Source organism: Urtica dioica, chromosome 2 (assembly GCF_054948205.1).
Source record: "Urtica dioica subsp. dioica isolate 48M chromosome 2, U.dioica_male_clone48M_v1_H2, whole genome shotgun sequence".
NCBI lineage: Eukaryota > Viridiplantae > Streptophyta > Magnoliopsida > Rosales > Urticaceae > Urtica > Urtica dioica.
The window spans coordinates 43933017-43950072 of NC_142757.1; positions in this window are offsets into that span (position 1 = coordinate 43933017).

Sequence of the window (17056 nt, forward strand, 5' to 3'; positions counted from 1 at the left end):
TAGGAGTTTAACTTAGAAAGAAAAACAACTAATGTCATGTGATATCATGTGACGTGCAAAGAAGCACATACGAATGCAGGATGCAAATCTAACTAGTTCTAGAGCATGACTAATGTGAGCACACTCTAACTAGTACTTGTCGTCCGTAAGGCTACACACATCCCCTGCTATAACCTTCGGAACAACAAGAGACCAGCCTTAGACTTCGAGCAACAGTCGTCCAGGGGCCTAAGGGTTTTATCGTTTGTTTGGGATCCATAGTGGTACCATTTTCATCTGACGTCGGATGTGGCCTACATTTTCTGGCAATGAGCTCTCGATTCACTATTACCATCCCACTGTGGCACGGGGCAGGCAGTGGGCCTCACTTGAGTCTTCATTCGGCAATGGGCTCGCGTTTTGCGAAGCAGTTCCAATGCACACGGGGCACTCAGTGAGCCTCCGTCAGGGTCTCCAGCAGATAATGAGCACGCGTTTCAAGAAGCAACCTCATTGAGGTACGTGGCACTCAGTGGGCCTCCGTTTCAGTACTCAACGCCATCCAGACTGGTATGATCCTCAATGCGAGTCAATGACTTGTATGTACCACTGACAATAGTTCTTTATAGTTTGGGTACTCTACAGCACTCAGATGTTGTCAATGGTGCCCACAAGAAGAGTTGTAATCTTTATTTTGTACATTTGATGTAATAAAGTCTCATGAAGACTCTTGCTTGTAATTGCCTATTCATTCATTAATAAAGTTGAAAAGTTCATTCATTCTTTCTTTGTTTGAAGCTTTATGATAAAACCTTAGTCTTTTAGTCCATAAACAAACTTAACAACTTACGAAGAGACAAATGTAGATTTGCATGAACAAACTCTTCGTAGTTTGCTTAAAACGATATATTCGCAATCTTAGGGTCAAAGGACTATTGACCTCAGTACGATTGTTAGAAGAACATAAGATGTCTGGTTATGGGGCATTGAGAGTTGGAGACTCTATAGTTCTTCTAGGTATCTTCCGAAGGTACTGAATTGACCAGTGCACTTCTAGAGACAAGATAAGAACAAACCATTTAACCTCTTATGTCTCGAAGTCACTATGTATGAATTGCATCATGCTTACCTTAATCCTGAAATGAGACATGCCATTTCACAGCTTAGTATTCTCATTTGAGAAAGTCAGAGTTCGGACTCACTATGTGATTCCGAACAGGGCCTATTGGTGAAGTACTAAGTTGTGAGAATGTCATGAGTAACTTTGTGAAGTTCTCATAGATATGGAATTCATGTACAAGATTGCTGAAATGCAATGTATGTCACCTCATGCTTTGTTCCTTGGAGTGTGAATAAATGAACTGGCCAGTGTCCAAATTGAGTCCTGACTCTTTTGGATGAAACAATGTGACTTGTTAACTCCTCATCATATACATTGTTTCTAACTTATTCACAAGCGACAAAGGAGTCGAGGAAATAACAGCTAGAAGGGTAAAATGGTAATTTAGTAAATCCCGACTAGCTGATGACATTCATGAAGGGTAAACATAGATAATATTCAGTGGATCCGCTCATCATAATTAGGTCGAATTCTTGAGTAGAAAATAAATTCATTTGAACCGAGAGATTTTCAGTGTCAACTCTTTAGTGGAGTCAGTTGGCATTAAGCTAAACTTGGAAAAGGTTTGTGAACTTTTGAGTCCAAGTGTTTAGCTCAAGCTTTGTTCATTTGGGTCCATGAGGTCACTGTCACGAATCACATCGATAGGAATAGTTAAACTGGAAGCTAAGTCAAAACAAGAACGAAAATTGTCAAAAGGGTATTTTTGTCTTTTGAGACATAGGATGAAATGAATGTCAATAAATTTTTGGACAAGTTCATTTGATGACTTAATTTCACTCGGCCATGACTTGATCATTGGGCCTTGTGAATTAATTTCATTTCATAAGAATTTTATTGAAAATTCTTAATGGGCCTTTTTCATGTTCTCATGAATAAATGAAGAAGCTTCTAGAAGCTCCTTCTAGAGACATGTTGGGCGCCCAACATACCTAAGGAAAGAGAGTTTATTTTGTGCATAAATGTATTTAGATACTTGCCAAAAGAAAAGAGGAAACAAATTTGCATATGCATGCATAAGGGAATCGGCCATGTTGAGAGAAAAGGCAAGCCATGAACAAAATTGGAAACAAATCAAGGCTTCTAGAAGCCCTTGTTGGCCGAGTGTCTCAATAGGGAAAAGAGGAAATTGGCTCATGAATATGTGATATTCTATAGAAGAGGAAACTACCTTATTGAAGGTGAGACCTCTCCTATAAATAGGAGCCTCATTTCCTCACATTTCATTCATCCAAGTTTAAGAGATTTGAGAGACTCTCTCTCTAGAACTTTGGCCGAAACTCCTCTCTCTCTCTCTAGTTCATTTTCGATTAATCTTGTTTTGGCACCTAGGTCCTCACTCGACCTAGTGTTTAGCTCTGCGACTTCAAGACTTGTTCTTAAGTCGTAGTGTTTAAAAGTGCCCACTCACTGATTCCTTTTATTTCGAGTGATTTAGTGATAGAAACTATCGTGGTTGCTCGAAGTGCCGAGGAAAGAAAGAGAGACGTGCTGCGAGGAGACGAGCGTTGCAAACTTTCCAAAAGCTTCTACAAAGTTCAAGCTTCAAGAAAGGTTAGTAAACTTCTTAGCTCATATTAGTTTTTAATTACATGTACTTGCACTTGTCTAGGTTAGTAAAAACCGTTTTTACTTGTAAAATAAATTTTTTTAAATTCCGCCGCTTCCCGAAGCGTTAATTATTTTCTTAAACCCTAGATCGATTCCAACATCAGAGTATACACATATGCTACTTACATGAGAGCGACTCGGGATAAACCCTGGAAGAAATATCATTTCCTTTTTATGCGCTTGTTAATTTTTTAAGTTGAAGACTTGGGACGTGACTCCCGGTACATCTACCCTTGACTCGAATCCAAGATATGATAACTGCTCTCCTATCTCCCCCGTTCTAATGGATCAATATAGAACTTTAGGGATAATTACGTAACGTAGCAAAGGCTGGGTTTCACAAATCTATGTTTGAACTTATCGGGCGAATCCGAACTAAGTTTTTAAGAAAAGCGGCCGAAGCCTTAATCTATGAGATTATTCGTTTTTAAGGCTTTCAGCTACTCTTGTTTACTATCACGTAAAATGCATGTAAACATGATTATTCTGTTGGTAAGTAGTTGACTTAGGTCTCCGCACGTACCCGAAATAGCATGTCGGAAAACTTGTTGACTTCCGCAGTTGCCTTGCTTTACGCGCTTCTTGAGACTCTTGGCATGTCCTGAAGCGTCGAGAGAACTAGACAGTTATTCGATTCGGAAATGTTGAAGAGATTAAGGTTCGTTGTCGGGATTCGTTGCGAGTCGGTTCGGGGTTCAATTTAATTTATCACTTTCCCGGTCTTTCGGAAATTAATCTTATTTAAGATCCCTACGCTTTTCATACCGAATAAACAGTATGAAATAAAATATAAAAATTATTTTTTAACGAATTTCAATAGCTAATTAATCAAAAATCATACAAACCGAGAATTCCAAAATAAATAACTGAAATTAAATTCTAGAACGTCTCTAAAATAACTAATAAAAAAATTGGCTACGTAAGCCACCTAAACTATATGAATTGTAAATTAGCCAACCTTTGGTAAATACTTTGTAAATAGCCAACTTGCATACGTGGCAGCCTATTAACTACTTTTTTACATGTTTGATTGGATTAAATAAGTCTTTTACTAATCTGTTAATAAATTAACTTAGCTATTTACAATAAATTAATGAAACGTGGGCTATATCCCAATTCACTATAACTGTGTACCTATATAACTTAATAACCCATAAATAACTCACAATTATTTAAAATAAATCCAAATAGTTAGATTGACGATCTAACTCAAGAGTTATAAACACTACAAAGCGATTAACACGACTCACGAGTTAGACCGAGATCTACTCTTTTCTTAACTCTTTATTTTCCGGCTTCGATGCTTTCGATTGCGTCGGCTCTTGCTCGTCCCGACTCAATATCTGAATAAGCTACGAAAAAAACGAGCATCGAGTCAATTTCACAATCCAAATTCAGACTCGAATCTTACCATTCTAGTTCTCGGTCTGAGATTCCTGAAACTTCGACTAAGAAGACGAACCATAATCCTCAATCAAACCAAGTAATTCCAAACCGAAATCGAAAAACCAAACTAAACCAATATCAAATTTCGTTATAGTAATCATAAGTCGACCAAGTTTCGAACAACCAAATGACTCAACTCAAGGTCTGGCCGAAACAAATCCGACCAAACACATCAAATTCCAAAATCAACATATCCGACCAAATTTCAGTTCCAAATCAAACGAGGTAACTAGCCGGCCAAACGAACAAAACCACGAGAGAAAAACTCAACCCAATTCCGAATCGTCATAGAATTATCGAGCTTCACAACCTAGCTCGAACAACGACCACAATTCAAACAAATAAACACGAGACTAATAGTGAAGAAAAATAAAAGCTTTCAGTTCAATACACGCGGCCAATGGAAAAACATGAGAACACGCTCGTTAAACCAAATCATCACTGAATATCAAACGAGCCCAAACGAGAACTGAACTCAAAGACAACAAACAACAACAATCCAGAACAAAAATTTCATCAACCAAATCCACCAACATCATCACAAAATTCGAAATCGCTAAATCATGAACATAAACCCTAATTTCACAAATTTTCGGCCAAAACAATTCATAACCACCAAATTCATCCAAATCAAGCAATTCAATACTCAATAACGTTACCCAACAATTAACACCAAAGCTTCAAACCCAAATCCAACATATCAATTTGAAGATCCATACTCGAAGTAAGAAAAACCCCAATTTGAAACCCTAATTACCAAAATCAAACTCGGAGGAAAAGATTTCTCACCTTGATGGCTCTGAAATCAGTCTCCTCCGGCGTCTTTTCTTGGTCGACATCTGGTGTCAATGGTGCCCACAAGAAGAGTAGTAATCTTTACTTATGTACATTTTATGTAATAGAGTCTCACGAAGACTCTTGCTTATAATTGTTGAATTATTAATAAAAGTTGAAACGTTCATTCATTCTTCCTTGTCTGTTTGAAGCTTTATGTAAACTATAGTCTTTAATCCTTAAACAAACCTAACAACATATGAAGAGACAAATGTAGATTTGCATGAAAAAACTCTTCATGGTTTGCTTAAAACAGTATATATTCGCAATCTAACGATTAAAGGACTATCGATCTTAGTACGATTGTTAGGAGAATCTATGATGTCTGGTTATGGGGCATTGAGAGTTGGAGACTCTATAGTTCTTCTAGGTATCTTCCGAAGGTACTGAATTGACCAGTGCACTTCTAGAGATAAGATAAGAACAAACAATTTAACTTCTTATGTCTCGAAGTCACTACGTATGAATTGCATCATGCTTACCTCAATCCTGAAATGAGACATGTCCTTTCATAGCTTACGTATTCTCATTTGAGAAAGTCAGAGCTCGGAATCACTACGTGATTCTGAACAGGACCTATTGGTGAAGTACTAAATTATGAAGATGTCTTGAGTAACTTTGTGAAGATCTCATAGATATGGAATTCATGTACAAGATTGCTGAAATGCAATGTATATCACCTCATGCTTTGTTCCTTGGAATGTTAATAAATGAACTGACCAGTGTCCAAATTGAGTCATGACTCTTTTGGATGAATCAATGTGACTTGTTAGCTCCTCGTCAATACATTTTTTTTCTAACTTATTCACAAGCGACAAATGAGTTTAGGAAATAGCAGCTAGAAGGGTAAAATGGTAATTTTCTAAATCACATCTAGCTGATGATATTCATGAAGGGTAAACATAGAAAATATTAAGTGGATCAACTCATCACAATTAAGTTGAATTCTTGAGTAGAAAATAAATTCATTTGAACCGAGATATTCTCAGTGTCAACTCTTTAGTGGAGTCAGTTGACATTAAGCTAAACTTGGAAAAGGTTTGTGAACTTTTGAGTCCAAGTATATATGTTAGCTCAAGCTTTGTTCATTTGGATCCATGAGGTCACTATCACAAGTCATTTCGAGTAGGATTAGTTAAACTAGAAACTAAGTCAAAACAAGAATTAGACAAGTTTTACGAAAATTGTCTAAAGGGTATTTTTGTCTTTTTAGACATAGGACGGAATGAATGTCAATAAATAAGTTTTTTGACATTGTCATATGATGACAAATGAAATGTGTCACTCGGCCACAATAAGTTATTTGGGCCTTGAGGATTAATTACATTTCATGGAATTTTACTTGAAAATTCTTAATGGGCTCTTCTTATGTTGTCATGAACAAATGAAGAAACATCTAAAAGATCCTTCTAGAAGGTCTTGCACGTCTAACCCAAGGAAAGAGAGATTTATTTTGTGCATTGATGTATGAAGATACTTGCCAAAAGAAAAAGAGGAAACAAATTTCCTCTAGAAGGAAAGAGGATGGGCGGCACAGAAGGCAAGAGAGAGGTAAGACAAATAAGGAAACAAATCCAAGGACTTGCATAAGTCTTGGACGTCCACATCGAGAGAAAGAGAGGCAAATATTTGCTCATGAATATGTGATATTCTATGGAAAAGAGGAAACTACCTTTTGAAGGAAATCTCTCTCCTATAAATAGAGCCCTCATTCTCATTGTTTTTTATCCCACAATTTTAGAGATTGCGAGCTTCTCTCTCTAGAAAGTGGCCGCCCTCTCTCTCTCTCTCTCTAACTCCTTTCGTTTTTGTTTTGGCACCTAGGTCCACATATGACCTAGAGTTTTGTTTTAGCTCTTCGAATCTAAGACTTGTTCTTGAGTCATCGTGTTTAAAAGTGCCCACACACTAAATCCTTATTACCTCAAGTGATTCATGTGATAGAAACTTTCGTGGTTACTCGAATTCCCGAAGAACAAAGAAAGGTGAGCTACGTGGGGAGACGAGCGATACAACCTCCACAAGCTTCTCAACGATCAAGCTACGTAAAGGTTAGTAAATGAGTAATTGCCTTTAGATAATTTTAATTTGATATAACATGTGCTTGCTCTTTGTCTAGGTTAGTAAAAATCATTTTTACTTGTTTTAAAGAAATTTTTAAATTCCGCCGCTTGAAGAAGCGTTAAAATTTTCTTAATCCTAGATCTATTCCAATAGCATCCTCGGCGGCTCGCGGTGCTCGTCTTTGTCGGCCGGAGCACGCAGGATGGAGCTCGGTCTCAGGGATTGATGGGCGCGAGGAAGAAGAAGAAGAAGAAGAAGAAGAAGAAGAAGAAGAAGAAGAAGAAGGTAGGAGAAGGAGATTGATGATGGCGGTGATGATTATTGTCGCTGTCGTTGTTGTGTTTTTCGTTTGTTGTTTTTTCCCTTCATTCTTTCAGGTGAGCTGTGCGGAGAAGAAGAAGAGAGGAAGAAGAAGTCGAAGGAGAAGAAGATGAGGAGAGAGAAAATGAGTTGGGTATTTATATGGATAAGTTTTCCGAATTTATTCATTTAATCCTTCTTTTCTCTCACAACCTCAACCTGACCCCACTTTCAGAACTCCTTTCAAATGGGTACTGATAATTTTTACAATTATATCTTTCGTCATATAATTATTAAATTAAATCCATAACCGAACGGATTTTAATTATGTGATTAAACCGAAAATTTTATCGTTCGTTCTCGATTAATTTAAATATATTTAAGGTTTCTTGATTCTCGTTCTTGAGAATTTATTTATTAAATTAAATTCCGGAGTATTTCTTCAGAAAATAATTTATTATTCGAGACAAATCGATAAATCCTTTATTTATTCCGAGATTTTCCATTACCTTAAGATATTTTGAATTAAATCGATAAACTTATAGAACCATAATTCATTCAAGAATTTAATTGTAACAACGGAAGCTCGTTTATTAAACTTGAATTTACAAGTCGAGCGATACAAAAGTTTTTACTTTACATCATTTCTCGTATCTGTCAACCACTTTCTTCTCAGATCATATTACGAATTCCCAAGACATAAGTTTAATCAGCGTCTCAGTAGCCTTTAACGAATGAGTCAAAGAACCCGGCGATATGAACTAGAAGTTCATGATCACTTCAGGATTTAGATCAAGTCTGACTATGATCATCATAAGCGACCCTGGCTAGTGCGTCGTAGCAGTACTTAAACGACACATCTAGAACCAAAGTCTGTCCGGGTCGTACGCTTACCAAAAGTGTAGAATGCTCCCACGAAGTGATCAACCTTCACTCTTGTTCCACATATATAATTTTAGATACAGCTTTCCAGGCGTGTATCAATCATCGACCATGTTTTAGCTCACCGCCTAAACTCGGGTGCCCTGCAAGTGATTTAGTTAAATACGGAGGCTATGGAAGATAGCTGTTATTGATTCTGATTTCAGAACTCAACCCACTAAACATATGATGCTAATAAAATAACTTCTTATCCAATTCAGTAATCGTTCATGTTTATTTATTATCTTCAAGTGGACAATATCTAACATTGATACCAACTGAAAAGTGGATTTATTGTTTATGTGATGTCTCTTATATTTTTTCGTATCAGGTTAAGAGACACTAGCTTACTTATTAGGATTATAAGACATCAAAATAAGAAATAAGGAGACACAAAGCTGCTAAACTAGTCTGCCAAGTGTGCCTACTAGACAGCTCTGATTCTTGGTCTAACAAAGACAACCAAGAAAACAGAGCAACATTACATTAAAGAATTGGCTAGGATTTACCAAAGCACCTGGTGAAACCTCATTGGACGATCAGGAAAAGCGCGGAGGCAAGCGTACGTGACACCCAAGTAATATAGATTTGTAAGTAAGGATGTCAAACTCACGAGGATTAGTAAAAATTAACGAAGTACTCTAACTTGAATGCGAATCAATTCCAAACAAACGGGAGTTGCTTTTGAAACAAATAACATAAATAAATTAAAAAAAGAAATAACAATCCCGGGTTTTTTAAATGAAGGGAAAGTAGGGGTCATGACTTAACCGGAACTAAATAGGTCGGGGGTTTCAGGTTCGAACAAAAAAATCTACTATTATAATACTAATATCACTCTATCAAGAATATTAACTAGCGTCTCTCGAGTGTTCTAGCAAACTTATATAGTTGACAATTTATTATTATTTCGGACTTTAATCCTGTTAAAACAACTACACGCAACACAATAAGAGTTTGGACGATTACATAAATTCCCTAAATTTTTAAATAACCTAGGTCAACTATGAAGACATGAATAAAAGGATGATAAATTTACTCTCTCTAGAGTAGCAAACAATCCTAGATAACAATTCTAATGGTGATCAAGCACTAGAAAGAATTAAGAAGAATTCATGGCAACCAATTTATAATAATGAAGCAAACAAGTATTGTCTAACCCTAATGAACCCCTCCCCCTCCCCCCGCCTCCTTCAACTATTATCAATTCCGGATACATCGCAACTCCTTAAGAAACCTAGCCTCTAATGGTGTACAAGGTCAACAATAAACAAAGCATAATAATTGAAAGCAATAGAACAAAGATTGAAAGCAAAAGGGAATTCTCAATAAATAAAATTGATGTTCAAATAATAAAAAGAAAGGAAGAAGAACAAATTGATTTGAGTTCATGACTCGTCGGAGGCGTCGATTCCAACGAAGAACATTTTTTCTCTCTTTAAAAATCTCCAAAGTAGCAAAAGAATAAAATAAAATCTAAAACAAAGAGAAAGATATGTTTTTGAGGTTGATAGGTCAAATATATAGGTTTAGGAGTGATTCTCGGAGAAGCATGGGCCTTTGAAAGAGGTCCAATGGCCCAAAAACATAAAAAAGAAAAAAGAAAAAAGGGAAAGATTAACCGTCAAAAATCAAGAAATCGTGCGGCTTTCAGTTGGAGGGTGCGCGGCACGCATTGCAGGTCTGGAGAGCGGCACGCGCACTATTTTTAAATTGGTCGTCTCATCTTGCTCCGATGTTCAATTTTCACAAATAAATATGCATTGTAAAATTAAGAGATATCTCTATCCAATGGTGTAATGAATTTCTCCAGAATCATCACTTCAAAATCTCAAATCTTGAAGAAGAAGAAGAAGACGTCATATTTTTTTTATTTGCTCTTGCTCATCCGAAAAGTATTCAAATCACTCAAAATTGCTCAATTGCTCTCAAAACACTTTTAGCTCAAGAAATACCTATAAGAACAAAGAAAAAAAATTACCAAAAATATCAAAAACACCTAAGGATTTGCTTCAATTCTAACCTGGGAACGAGCTATTTGTATGTATAAATCGCACTCATCAAAGCATACGAGACAAAAATGAATTCCACGTCACTGATCTTGACGTGAATGTCAAGACACCACATGTCACAGGCTGATGTTTCCAGTAACAGAGAGAACAACAGTTTTTCCATAACAAAAATGGCCAACACAAAACATATAACAAAAATTTCAATCCTTGGACGGGAGCTAGTTTACAATGGTAGGAGCTCATTTTTTTTCGCAAATCTGTAGAGCTCGCAAATCAAAAACTGGAGGAAAGGGTGAAGAATGTTGTTAGTCAGCGGTTTTCAAATGTAGAAACAAGGGTGTGGACGAGTTGGTTTTTTTTATCAAATTTTGTTTCTCTTTCTGTATGTTGACCGTTACGATGCCCTATCTAATAATAGCCATCTAGCGTGGATAGTGGTGTACTTCATAGGTTGAACATTTTTCACATATGTTGTGCGTTATAGAAAGTATGATGGGGCTTCATTTCCTGCTACCTCGAAGACCAGGGCAACTCCTAAGAATGAATTGGATAAAGTCTCTAATCCAATGGACTCTGTACCATGGGAAGCAATACGTATGTTTCACAATCTCACTTATCTTTTTATCACTTGTCTACTTATCCATGTGGGGATTGTTTCCTCAATCCCAATTTCAGTATTTTGTGGTAGCTTATATGAGAAAAGTAGATTGCTTGTTTTTAGAATATGATGGTCATCTCAACCTGATCCAATTTTATATTTTGTAGTTTCCAGCCCCACCTTTAGAGCGGGGTTAGTCTCTACTTTTGATCGATGTAAATTCATTGTGTCCCTTATTATTATTATTATTATTATTTTTTTTTTTTTTTGCATTGTTGTTCTATTTCAGTTATAATACTTCCCTCCGGCCTTAATTGCCTTGTTCCTGCCTCAAACTTATGTTTCGGCTTTGTCTGTCCATTTAATTGAAACTACATCACGCCTATTATTTATGCAAATTTATCCAAAAAGTCTTTGTAGTTACTATCCTTTATTTCCTTTTACAGCTAAAAGACAAGACTATGGAATTTTCTCGTGCTTGTCAGTCGAGGATAGCATTTGATCACTTGTAACAACTAGAGATACTACATTGATATATATAGTAGAAGTAAAGTCAGGAAAGGCAATAAGCATCGAGAAAAATTGTGCGATTTTTCCCATCTACTGACCTATAAGGAGCCCAAGAGACCCATGCCTATAAATAAGGCTTCTACGCAAGGTACATAGTTTTGATCTTTCTTATCAAGATCTCACTGTATTAGTAGTCATAGGTATTAGTATTCTTTGATTGCTACGTGGTGCTCTTGGATTGGCTTCAAATACCATGACTCTGCTCTTTCAGTGCAGAGTAACAATCTCTTCTTATACCTCCTTCATTTTGTCTTAGACTTCTTGGCCTGCAAGAATGGCCAAGTAATTACAAACCCCGATAACTCAAATTAGTTTTCGCTTCGTTTTGAGTGATTTGGGAGAGCTGCGTGGTGACCTTTTTAGTGATTTGTCTCCACCCGTACCGGTCGTTTTCCTCGTCAGTCACAAGCTTAATTGCCGCTCCATGTTTCCAAGTCATCGCCTAGTTCTACTGCTCATTGTATTCAAATACCATTGCCTATCAAATACCGATCGATAGTCCAATTTTATTCAGATATTGGTTACTGAGAGAGATATCGACGGAAATTTTATAGTTATTCGAAATACCTCTTCCGACTACTTATCATAAATTTACTTAGATACTGAATAGCAACAAAGATATCGATGGATATTTTATAAAATATATATTAAAAAATAATTATATATATATATATATATCAAAATAATTATCTACATCGTAGCTTGCAGAAAATCATAGCTTCATCTTAATCTGACATTATTTTGGGACATATTAGTGTTGAAAAAAGATCAATTTTTGAAGAACAAAATTGGCCGTTGTATTCTCAGGTATACCACTCTATTTGGTTGTATACACGCTTTAGTTAACGTCGTGCGTGAGTTCTGCTTGCTAAATAGTTGAATAATATATTTAATTCATACTAGTATTGTTTCTTACTAAAAAAAATATTTTAAATCGTCGTTGTTGATATTTTAGACTATCAGCGGCAAGAAAATGGCGGACATTTTTATTCATTTCTTTCATCTTAAATAGTAGTTTCAACAACGGTTATTTTCTGTCTTGAAAACTTAAAACTTTTAGTCATTTCTTTCATCTTCACCGTGGCAAAATCTCCACAATAAAAATATAAAGAGGTTAAATCTTTGCAGAATAACGACTACTAAAAGAAGTTGTTGCAACTTTAAAATTAAAAGAATTCTGATTGAATTTGATTTGATTTAATCTTACGGGTTTTAATTAATTCTGATGAAATTTAATATTTCTTCAAAAATAGAGTTTAAAATGAAAAAAGACGGGCTAGTTATCTAGCCCATATTAGACCCCTCTTTTAAAATAATAGACCAACAATGAGTTTAATTGGGTAAATAGCCAAAACTCATATCCAACAATACAATATATCAATTATACATTTCTACAACAACGTCTTCATCGTCTTCAACCTTAACAACTTTGTCAAATCGAAATCTGCGACTCCTAAGCTCCGATATCGTCTCTCTCAACCTTCGAATACTTGAACGACATTTAGATTGAGTCTGACGCCGCCGGATGGAATTCTATCATTGTAAGGAAGCTCGAAACCCTAGACCACGAACCTCTTGCTCCGAATCCACGCCGAGCTCGACCTGACTCGAATGCGTGATCCTCACAGGAGACCGAGTGAAAGAATCACATGTTTAATCATCTTTGAAGATATTCAAAAGGGAAAACGTATATGACGATAATCAGCTGTAAGGGTAATTCTGGAAGCAAAAGTAAAATTGACTATCTCTTTAAAAATGTTTATACTTTGGTTATAATTTTAACTTCACCTTCAATAAATGGCTACATACTAGCAAATCTCATTTAATTGACTTTGGGCTTTCCGTCTGTTCGTGACCATATCTGCATTGGTTTATCGCAGACCAAATACGCTTATGATCTCTTAGTCCAGGCTAACATGGTTTATTGCAAGCCTTGTTCCACTCCCATGACATCCTCTAAGATTCTCGTCGCTGCTGGTTGGCGTCCAATGTGTGAATCTTATACCATGTATCGCAACCTTGTAGGTGGTCTTCAGTACCCCAGGCTAAACGGCCTTATTTATCCTTTGCCGTGAAAAATTGAGTCAATATCTTCAAAAAATCAGCACATTGGAAAGATTTTAAGCAGGTATTGCGCTATATCAAGGGCACTCTTGGTCATGGGTTGTTATTCAAAGCCTCACGGTGTCTTCATATCGAAGCTTTCTCCGACGCTGATGATGCTAGCTGCTCTGACGACGAAGATAAACCACATGCTATGTTGTCATGTTTGGAGGTAACTTAATTTTTTGGTCTGCTAGAAAGCAGAAAGTCGTATCGAGGTCATCCACTAAGTCCGAATACCGATCGCTTGCTCAGACTGCCACATAAGTGCTCTGGATTTAGTCCCTCTTTTATGAGCTGAACGTTTCGGTTGCCTCGTCAATGACAGTGGTGTGGTGCAACAATCAAGGGGCTAGAGCTTTAGGTTCTAATATGGTGTACCACGCCAGAACCATGCATATCAAAGTCCGATTCACCCCCACAAACGATCAGCTTGCCGATCTGAGTCAGCTGCCATGCTGGACAATATCATCACGCCACTGCTAACCACTTAGTCTGTTACAACTAAAACTGTATAAATACAACTTTGTAACTACTTTTCTCATTAATGAGATTACATATTCAAACCACCATTCTCTCTAAAATTCTCTCGCAACCTGATTCTTCTCTATTAACACTAAAAGGGATACTTGTTGTTGCACGAAAATGAACAACGATTTAAAGCTTTGGGTGGTTCGACCCGAGGCCGGACCAAGTACCCACACCCAAAGCCAGGTGAAGGAAATCAAAAGTCTCGGGTTATGGTTCCTCCAGTCAGAGTTGTTCTCTTAGGAGAAAAAGGGGTGAATGGGGGGTGTGGTTGCGGTTCTTATGAGCTACCTATATACCTGAGCAAAGCAGGATCAAGTCATAACGTAGTCCAAGACATGTATATACTCTATTTGAGGCACGGAGCCTAGAGGATGTACGCGACAGAGGAGACGGAGCGTGAAGGAGTCCTCGACAACGTCTCAAGACTCTAGAATCGAGTGACCCGAGAGAGAATGTGTGTTTTCTCTCTTGGAGATGAGGGAGATTCTTAGTGGAGAATTCCGGATGCAGCCGTGTGCATTGGAGATGAGAGAGATTCTCAGTGGAGAATCCCGGGCGTAGCAATGCGCGAGAGATTAAGCGCTCGATCAGAGAAAATCGTGCGCAGAAAGTCTCTGGCAACATTTCAGAACTCTGAGAGCGAGTAATCTTGAGGATGAATGAATGTGTCTCTTCCCCTGAGAGAGGGTATTTATAGTGGATGTGGAGGCTTTGGATAGCCCTTAGACATATATATAGGGAAGCGCGCTGTGGATTTCGGGTGCGCGCAGTGATTCTTGAACGCGCACAGAGCACGCCGGCGCGCCATGTCTTATGTGTGCCGAGCGCGCACTTCCTTCGGGGAGCGCGCGATGGTGAGCTCTGCTTCGTGTGTGAGCTCGGGCTCAAACTTTTGGACCGTTTTGTATGGGCCTTAGCCGTTGTGGGTCTTGATGGATTTTTAGCGACCCGGCCCGTTGGGCTTCAGAATTCGGAATTCCACGCATGTCGCGTGGAATTTAATGTTTCGGATTTTTCAAGAACGATCGACAACAATAGTAATTTAGCAACAAACACAAAAGTTTTGTAGTAGTGTAATTTATAAGTGGCAGAAGAAATTAAAAGCGACATTTTTCCATTAGAAGCGACTTGTCGCTTCCATATCTGTCAATGGAATTCCAACCATCCTGTCTTGAAAATGTTAAAATTTTGACATTATACTCACGACTCAAGGAAACAAATCCTCTACTTGAACGAACCTCGTAATCTTGATGATGAAGAATGGAATGTCGTCAAAGATTGTAATCACCCATTTGTGTAGGATTTGCTTGACATCGACACCTCATCTTCGGCTATAGTTCTATTGTCAGTGCAACAAACTGACTTCGATCTTCTTTCTCATCGTCACAAATATTATGAAATAACTCTTATGAGTGATGATAGTGAAGACGAACCAGCTGATTCTATAGACAACGACGAACACAAGGAAGCCGTGTCTCATTTTCTGTAGCAAAATTAGGTAAAAAAAATGAGTATTTTTGCTTCTCATGAACCCCCTATTTATCGCAGTTAAAAGAAGATATTCTAGAATATTCTATAATATATTAGTTCATTTTCTTGTGTTCACACTAGTGGATTTAATCTCAGCCCTTGGATCTCATGTCATGAATCCTACTTTTTCTCTCATCCATCACATCAATATCTAGTATTTTATTTTATATGATAATATAAAATATTTTATTTGTTGAGAGAATATAGGAAAATATTTCTCCTAAATATTCTCCTAAATATAATGAGAGAATTAATAACTAATTTCTTATATTTTCTCTCCTTTATTTTAGGAACAAATAAAGATAATAAAATGGTATAAAATCAATATCAAAAAATCGCCCACCTCCTGGTAGGGAGGTGGCAAATTTTTTCTTCGCACATGGCCCGGCCCAAAAATCCAAAATTATTTCACTACGCGATCCAAGAATAAATAAATAACTTATTAATTGATTATTTACTTGATCCAACAATAAATAAACAATTCTACTATAAATAGTTATTTAATTCCGCAAATACCTGTTTTCAGAATTAATGTTGTCAATCACAATTACAGCAAGTGAGACTATAACAATGAAACCATTAGTATATGAACATTCTTATCCGCCTTTATCAAAGCCGAATCGGGGACTATGGACCTAATATTTGAAGCTTAACAAACTCGATCAAAAGATGAAACAGTCTTTTCTCTTTTACGTATCATTTTGTCTAATCTTGGTCAATACTCCACCGTGTAAGCCAAGACTAAACTCTCCCATAATACTAGAATTATATTTAATCATCGTGACGAGTGTCCACTAATTTAGTCAGTACGTGATCATGATCCTCCAGGTTCAACCTGTATCGAGATAGGTCAATTTGTTCCGTTATACCTTTCTCATGACATATATATCCTAAGCACAGTTGCTTCCCCAGCGAAATATTCTTCCGAACTTAAGCCAACTTCGGAAGTGCTAGCAATCCATCGATTCCGGAATCAACCCTTAGGTGAGAGAACATTTACCTTCTTTCTGGAATGCTAGATTCCGTATCTGTAAATCACTTTCTTCTACGATCATGTCCCGACTTTCCAAAACACCTATTTAGTCAGCGTTTCATTGACATTTAATGTGGTGAATCAAAGAATCCGATAACATGACCTAGAAGTCCATGAATACTTCAAGATTTAGATCAAGCGTAGTGTGTCATAACGGTCCTTAAATGACACATCTATCCAAACCAAAGTCTGTCCGGGTCATACACTTACCAAAAGTGTTTAATGCTCCCACTGAGTGATCAACTTTCACTCATGTTCTATATATATGACTTTAGATAAGCCTTTCCAGGCGCATATAAGTCATCGACCTTGTTTTAGTTCACCGTCTTAACTCGGATGCCCAGCATGCGACTCAGTTTGATACGGAAACTATGGATGATAGTTGTTATTGATTCTGAATTTTA